Consider the following 7,593-nt stretch of genomic DNA (forward strand, 5'->3'; position numbering starts at 1 on the left):
ATTAACATTGTCTTTGATCGTAAAATCTTTAAAAAATTTATCAAACAAAAATTCACACATCTTATAGATTTAATTTATGTTCTTTATAAAAAAAATTATATCAAGATAGTCATCACAATAATCACCACTACTACAATTATCATCATGACCATCATTGTCACCAACAACATGATCTTTGTCGCTGTTGTCATCATCTCCGCCGACAACGGTGATCATGTTGGTGGCGGCATTGTGACAATCACGATTGTGGTGGTAGAAGTAATAATGACAACAATCATGATAGTAGTGACAACTATGCAAGTTATGATGAAAACGGTCATGACGATGATGATGATTATGGTGGTGATAGGTTATAGATATTCTAGGATAACATAAATTAAATCTTTAAATTTTTTTATTTTTTATTTGATAAATCTTTTAGAGATTTTATGATTAAATAAAATTTTAATTTTAATTTAAAATATTTTAATCTTAACCTTTCATTTTAATCTAACGATTAAAATTAATCACTCATTCACACATAAGATAATCATTCTCATATATATATATATATATATATATATATATATATCACAAGAAGATGTCTATGGGGCATGCTTGAGTTATATCGTATATAATTACTATGTTCATATAGTTTAAAAAAGGGTATAGTAAGTTTAATTTCTGTGTATAGGTATTTTTTAAATGCAACTAAATATATTTTTAGTCTTTTAAATTAGGTATTTATTTTTTTAGTTCTTAAAAAAAAATTTTATTAGTCCCTTAAATTTTTGAAAAATTATTTTTAGTCCCTCTCATTGTTATGTTAATAGTGTCACAACTTGGGACGATTTTACATAGTTAGAAATATTTTTTTAATATAATTTCTTTAAAATGATTTATGATACTTTAAAATCAACAAAATATATAAAAAAATCACAATAATTCTACATTCTTTTTTTTTATTCTTTAAAATTGTCAAAATATATAAAAGACGGTCAGCAAACTGTAGGAATAAAATATTTTTTTGCGGTTTAAAACTTCCATAATTTTTTTTAAGAAAATAAATTTATGTGGTTAAAAATCACCACAAAATGTAAAACTATGAATATAATAAATAAAAAAAGACTAAAATTAACTTTTCAAAAATTTGAGAGACTAATAAAAATATTTTTTTTGAAAGACTAAAAAAATAATTATCTAAATTTAAAAGACTAAAAATATATATTAGCCATTTAAATTTATTTGAATTTAAGATATAAAAATACCATTATTATTCACAAAATAATGAAATTATGTATGTTATAAAGTATTAGAGTATTTAATTATATTTTTTTCAAGACTCGAATCTAAAATTTTGACTTTATATTGAATTAGGTTAGAGTATAAAAATTAAAAAGTCAGAACGAGTAAGATTGACTTGATTCTTCATCTTAAAATTTAAACCTAATTTATTTAGGTCATATAAGTCTTTTTTGTATGAATTGAACTAACTTCTTAAGAATCTGACCTAACATAAAAATATATTTAAAAACTTACTTTGTAATAAGACTTTTAAATAAATAAATAAAACTCATGTTAAAACCTATTTAAAAGTTTGATTTATGTTAAGCAAAACCTTCAACGTTAGTGATTTAACGCGTTCTATATATATATGCGCGCGTGCGCGGAGTTATGCTGCGTACAAATGTTTTTCCTTTTCCTTCTGAAAGAAAAATAATAAATTGGGATCACAGTTCGCATGGCAATTGCCTTAAAGACTTGGATCTCCATACAAAAACATTAAAAAGAAAAAGAAAAGAAAAAACACTAATAGACCATATCAATTGCATCCATTGCGACGACTCTTCTCACTGCCACAGGAACCCTACTCTGATCCATTTCTTCATGGTTGTTGCTGCAAACAACTAAAAGACCCTGGAATTGATCCTTCCATTCGTAAGTAATTAATACCTATTCAAATTCCAATCGATATGGTGAGTTTGTTTAAAATTTTAAAAAAATAACTTTAAAATAAATATTTTTTATAAGCATTTTTTTAAGAAATAAATAGAATTTGTTTCTTAAAATAAACAAAAAAATATTTTTTTAAGTAAAAACAGTTTAAACAAACACATTAAAAAACAAAAAATTATTTATTTTATTAAAATAAACATTTATTTCAACAAATAAATTTAAATAGACTAATTCATTATTTATGTACTTTTATCAATTAAATTTGTTAATGTTAAATATACTAATTGCGTTATTTACATTTTATTTAAAAGGTTGGGAAGGTAGCGTTGAGAAGTGGAAGAGGGAAGACGTAGATCCTCCAATTGTTCCCACCATGTCTCGTTGATTAGGGTTCTTACCAATTGTTGCCACCGTACGTGTTGTGAAATTGGATTGATTGAGTTGTTACGATAAGAACGTATTTGTATAGGGTCTATCATTATTATATCATATGCTTCTTCTTTTTTTAATCATCATAATAAGGAAATTTAATTAATTCTTCGGTGAAACCCAAAGAATTCTCATAAGGTTTAGTACTTTGGAGTTTGGACGAATTATGAGACTAATTTTTGGTTTCAATATTAATTACACTTTTAAGTTTATTATTCTTTATCCCTATAAACGTGATATGTGAAAATTAAATTTAAATCTTTTTTCATAAACTTAATATGTGTTACCAATCAGGTAATAGGAATTGTGTTTTAGTAAAAGTTGTTAATGTTATAGATGTTTAATCTTCATATTTGAATTAAGGTTGTATTGGCTTTTAATCATGTTTGTAAATGGTATGAGTGTATATTAATAATTTTGTGGGTATACTAATAAATCCATGAATGCAATTGATTGTTTTTATATATCTCGCTATGACATAGTGCATTTAAAATATTAAAGATGAGTTTAATGTTTATGTATCGGTAGTCTAAATTAATTTTTGTGATTAAATGATTGTGTAAAAAAATTTATACTATTAATGTGTATACCTCTTTTTCTCACTAAAGATATGCTTGATTTCTTTTATTAAAATTTGTTTCAAGTTTTAAAAATATAACTAAACAAGATTACTGAGACAACTTGGCGGGGAGTTGTGCAAGACAAAACAAAATATGGAATTGAGAGAAATGTTGAATATGATGAAAAAAATGAGAAAATATCTCTAAAATGTTTCTGTTTTTTAGTTTTTAAAAGCACTTGGTTTTGTAAAATTGTTTCACAAAATAGGTTTTAAAGGGTTGTAACTTCAACATGGATCGATGCGACGAGGGAACCAACTTAATTCTATAAATAAAGTTGTTGATAAGAGTTCCTATTAAAATGTGTGTTTTTTTATTCATTCGGTTCAAGCTACAAAGGTGCTTGATGTATCTTATTCTTATATATATGTCCAAACTATGAGATACAATCTGATAAGAAAAATTCAGTAAAAAAAATCTGATAAAAAAATAGATAAGACAAAAGTCACTATTCTATGTAAATTTGAATCTTAAATTATTTAATTAAATGACATAAGTCACTATTCTATGTGTTAACCATTGTTGTTTGATGGAAAAATACTTATAATTTATCAGTAACAATTCATTTATAATATTTCAAAAGAAGAATTAATTACCAAGATTTCAACAATGTTGGATTACTAAAGTGTAGCAGCCACTAAGTAAAATACTGAAACACAATAAAGGAAAAAAAAAAAGCCACGTAATGCAGGCTAAGAGCAAATAATTAACACTCCTCCTTGCTTTAAGATATAAAAACTCCAATCTTCTACCTTAAATACTCAAACTTCCTAACAGAAGTGGCTTTCTAAAAAAATCCGCCAATTGATGAATCTTCTGACTTGTAGTAAGCTTAAGTCAATTCTCCACTTTGCTGAGCTCTGTCGAGAAGTAGAGTTTAATGTTAAAATGTTTAATTTTCTCATGACACACCGTATTTTTTGAAATTGTTGTCTAGTTATCAACAAAAATTAATGTCTCATGTTTCTGTTACTTTTCTTACTGTTGTTGTTGCCACTATGAATTCAACTTCAGCTATAGATCGAGCTAAATCTCCTCATTTGTGCACTATGAGAAAAATCTCTAAACCTAGGCTAAAACAATATCTCGAAGTACTCTTCATGTAATCAACAGATGCAACCCAATCATTACCAAAGAATCTGTATGGTTTTGAATTTTTGAGACTTTTACAACTTGACATCATAACAAAGAGTGACTTTAATAAATCCAATGGCGGATCCAATTTTTTTTTCCGTCAGGGCAAAAATTATTATAATATTTTCTCATACAAAAAATATGTTTTTATTAAAAAGTATTAAAAAAATTAAAAACAGTACAATTTAAACGAATAAAGTGAGTAAAATTAGTACCAATTTTTTTTATCTTTTAATTTTTTTTTACATTCATCTTTTTAAAAAAATTATCTACTGAAAACAACATCTATTTTTTATGGGAGAAAAAAATACGCATTCAATATTTTCAAGTAAAATAATAATTTGTGATGACAATTACCCCATTAGCCTCCAAGTAAATCCACCACTGAATATATATCAGTGTATATCCTTCTTGTTGCTCTTTGGTGCATTTACTAGCACATGGCATAAATCAAGATGAGAATTACAATAAATAGAATATCTGGCCTTGTTGCAATGAGATGCATTAGACATCCAATCAAACTCCTATAATATCCTTCATCAACTTTATCAGCACCATCTTCCTGGCTAAACTTTTCCTTTTGTTTCATTGGGGTGTTGGCTGCTTTGCAATCATCCATTTGATCTCAATACCAAGAAATTAGTCATAAGGCCAAGATATATCAATTCAAAAGCATGCATCATTTCTTGTTTGAACTCCTCATAACCAGCCTTATATCATCTTCGGTCACTAAAAGATCATCAACATAGAGGAAAACTGATGTGATCCTTATTAGGAGCGGATCACTTGGTACAGATCAAGGAATCAGATGATGCCACTTTCAGAGATAGAAGATAAGTCAAGGGCATACGCCACAAGGGTTCAACCTTGATAAGTCTGAGATTAGTTCAACAAGAAACTCAAAGAGAAACTCTCACAAAATACACATGTATTTTTTCAAAATTCCAAAAGTCCCTTTTTCTTCAAAATGAGTTCAATACATATAATGTAGTTGAGGTGTAGCTAAAAAGACACCAATTTATTTAATTAAAATTACAAAAATAAAAAAATATTTCACATGGACCTTCAAATTAGTTTGGGCCTTCAGCAATCAAGATTCTTGAGAGTTCCTCTGGGCCTTCGTCCTTCTCCACTTGGACCTTGTCAAGTATGATTGCTATCATTTGTTGGAAGATATCCTTTGACTGTTTGGTCCTACTCCTGGTCATAGGTCCCTATATTTGGGCAGCTTTGAGATTCTTATAAAAAACTATGAGAAAGTTATTTCCCTTATGTTTTCACATAAGGAATGAATTTAGATAAGCTTTTAGAAAGCCTATGATCAATAAGTGATCATTTATCTTGTTTAGTGCTTGTTTTAGGCCATAGAGAAGGTAATTTTTGTGCAGATACTCTTGTCTCTCTAGCTTCTTCTAACATTGGATCTTGTTGGTGGGATTTTATTCCTCATTTTTTAGTGAATGATTACTATAGATATAGATGTGATCTCCCAAACTACAGGTTCAAATGGATAGTTTGGTGTTGCATGGGTCAGGTTCTTGTCCCCCATGATGCTTTGTCCATCCCTTTTTTTATTTGAACAATATTCTTCTTGGCTTGTTGTTTTGCTTGGTTGTGCTTTCCGATGTCAACCTATAGGGATCTCGGTACTTCCTTTTAGCATCATCTCACTTTGTTTATACAAAAAACCTTGCTTCACAAATCTTCTGGTTGTTCCACATATATTTCTTCTTGTAAAACTCCATTTAAAAAGGTTGATTTGACATCTAATTGGAATATTCTCCAGTTCGTTTGAGCAGCAACAATTTATACCAATCTAATTGTATCTAATTTGGACATAGGAGCAAAAGTGTCAAAATAATCAACATTTAAAAAATTGTGCATACCCTTTAACTACGAGTCTGACCTTGTATTTGTCAATTGAGCAATCTGCATTTAGCTTTGTTCTGAAAACCCATTTAACTCTAATGACTTTTCTATCTTTTAGGCTTGTCAATCAGCTTCCATGTTTTGTTTTTCTGAACCATTGACATCTTCTCCTCCATTGCATTTTTCCACTTTGGGTCTTTTAGTACTTCCTCACAACTAGTCAGGGGTGATCAAGAAATCCGATTATATAAAATCAATCCATATCCAAACCACTTCAAATCCATTTTAATGGATAAGTTTGATATCAAAATCCAATCCAATTATTTGCATATGAATTGGATATATTAGTGCATTTTAAAATCTTATAACAATCCTTTGAAAATAACCCTGGTCGAGGTTGAAAAAAAAGAACAATTTGATCACTATTCATGACATTTGGTCGAGCCTATTTTTTGGCAACGTCGACTATGCTGGACATATGAGTTGTACCTAAAGAAACATATAGCCATCAAGTCATACAATCGCTTCTTTAGATGGTGCAAAAGAGTCTTGCAACCAGAAGAGGTGGTCGTAGAGGCAATTGATCACTATTCATGACATTTGTTATTTATTATTGTTATTATTATTATTATTATTATTATTATTATTATTATTATTATTATTATTATTCAACTTATGATGTTGTTTGTAAAATTTTTTTCTTATGCTCTATGAACTTATATTTAATTGTTTATGTTTGTCCTATTTTTATGTTTAAACAATCCACACCTAGTAATGTAATAAGAACGAAATTTGAATTCATAAAACAAACAACAACAACAACTAACATAAATTTCATCAATTAAAAACATAACTACATAGAGTTATCATCTTCATTAGAGCTTGTTGTCACCATTGATCCACACATTAGACCAATGATGTAACACCCCAAGTTTTGAGTACTAAAAATATACCATAAGAAGAACTCTTATTAAGACCTTGTTATATTATTTGTAATGTATTGTTGTTATAGTTATTATCTTTATGCTATATTATCGATTGTTTTATGTTAGTGCATGTGCTCCTATATGTGTGCACTTCTTGTACATTGTATCTTATGTTATTATTATTATCCTTATTATATTATATTATATTATGTTCAGTGTTATTGTTATATAATTATGTAAGTGTTGTAGTTATTATATTAATGTTAGGAGAGCGTTAGACTAAGTTCATATAATTAGAATGCTTGAAAGCTCTTCAAGTCTAGTGATAGCTTTATGATGAAGACCTTAGAAAGATCACATCATATTGTGAGTTATACTTATTCGATTGAGGTATTTTTTATGTTGTTGGAAAACTTGTTGAAAAGGTACAATTCATCCATACATCTTAGAAACCAAAATTGGCTTCCATCTCACATTGGACAAAATAATCTCTTTCTTCTCCTATATATAGAGAAGACCACCAAGCCTAAGAAGCACCAAAGAATAGAGAGGGCTTAGTATTAAGCGCAGAGCTACTCTTCATAAGTTAAAATAACCTATCTTAGAATTTAAGTGTTTTATCTCATCTTAGGAACTAAAGGTCTTAGAGTTATAAAGATAACCGAATTAGGCTTAGATGT

The sequence above is a fragment of the Glycine max genome, chromosome 2 (assembly GCF_000004515.6).
Source record: "Glycine max cultivar Williams 82 chromosome 2, Glycine_max_v4.0, whole genome shotgun sequence".
NCBI lineage: Eukaryota > Viridiplantae > Streptophyta > Magnoliopsida > Fabales > Fabaceae > Glycine > Glycine max.